Source organism: Aplysia californica, unplaced genomic scaffold (assembly GCF_000002075.1).
Source record: "Aplysia californica isolate F4 #8 unplaced genomic scaffold, AplCal3.0 scaffold00751, whole genome shotgun sequence".
Taxonomy (NCBI): Eukaryota; Metazoa; Mollusca; class Gastropoda; order Aplysiida; family Aplysiidae; genus Aplysia; species Aplysia californica.
The window spans coordinates 365775-366780 of record NW_004798021.1 but is presented as its reverse complement, the minus strand read 5'-3'; positions in this window follow the sequence as shown (position 1 = coordinate 366780).

Below are 1006 nucleotides of genomic sequence, written 5' to 3'. Positions count from 1 at the left end.
AGATAGATAGATAGATAGATAGATAGATAGATAGATAGATAGATAGATAGATAGATAGATAGATAGATAGATAGATAGATAGATATGTGTAACGAAAGAGTATATTTAAATTTTATACATATTTTTTATGTGTGTGTGTGTGTATGTGTGTGTGTGTGTGTATGTGCGTGTGTGTGTATGTGTGTGTTTGTGTTTAAGTGTAGTGCGTGTGTGTGAATAAATGTCGGCCTGTAGAAATTTTGTAATCTAATGTATTCTGTTCTCCCTGCATCTAGTATTTCTTCTACACTTCAATAGTTACGTTCTCCAATAATTCTGTTTCTCTACCTTCACTTCCCAGTTTCACACAAGACATCACAGACTGTCTGAGAGATCCCTACAGCAAGTACTGCCCCGAACACATGACCAATCTGCTCCTGGATGTGGTACAGGCAAGTTCAGCTTTATATATCTAGTGGTTAGGCTACCGAACTCGTAATCGTGAGGTTGCGGGTTCAAGCGTTCGAGTCGCAGGCCCGACGTTGTATCCTTGGGGAAAGCACTTTATACAAATTTTCCTCAGTTCACCCAGGTGGGAATGGGTACCTGGCCATAGACAGCGAAAGATCTTGTCAGTATGTTAGTGTTTTAGCACCTATAAATGCTTGCACTGTATGCTCCCCAGGAAGTTGAGGTTGTTTCAGAATGCTTCTTCCACCATTCCAGATCAACCCATTCCCTTTGTTGTTATCGTCATTTAACTATACTTTCTTCATCTCTCGTAATTCCGTAACTTAATACATGTATTTCCCTTCTTGTCATAATCTCTGATATTACCTTTTCTTCTCCTATACTTCTAAACCCATGCCTATTTCCCTTCTGTTTATTATCTTTGATATTACTTTTATTACTTGTTATTATATAATTCACAGGTCTGTCAAGGTGGTCCTTAACTTATGTTGAAGCCTGCATTAAGGGGTTATGTACTCGATACAAGGAATTTTCTAGGGGTTTGACTTTCTTTAAC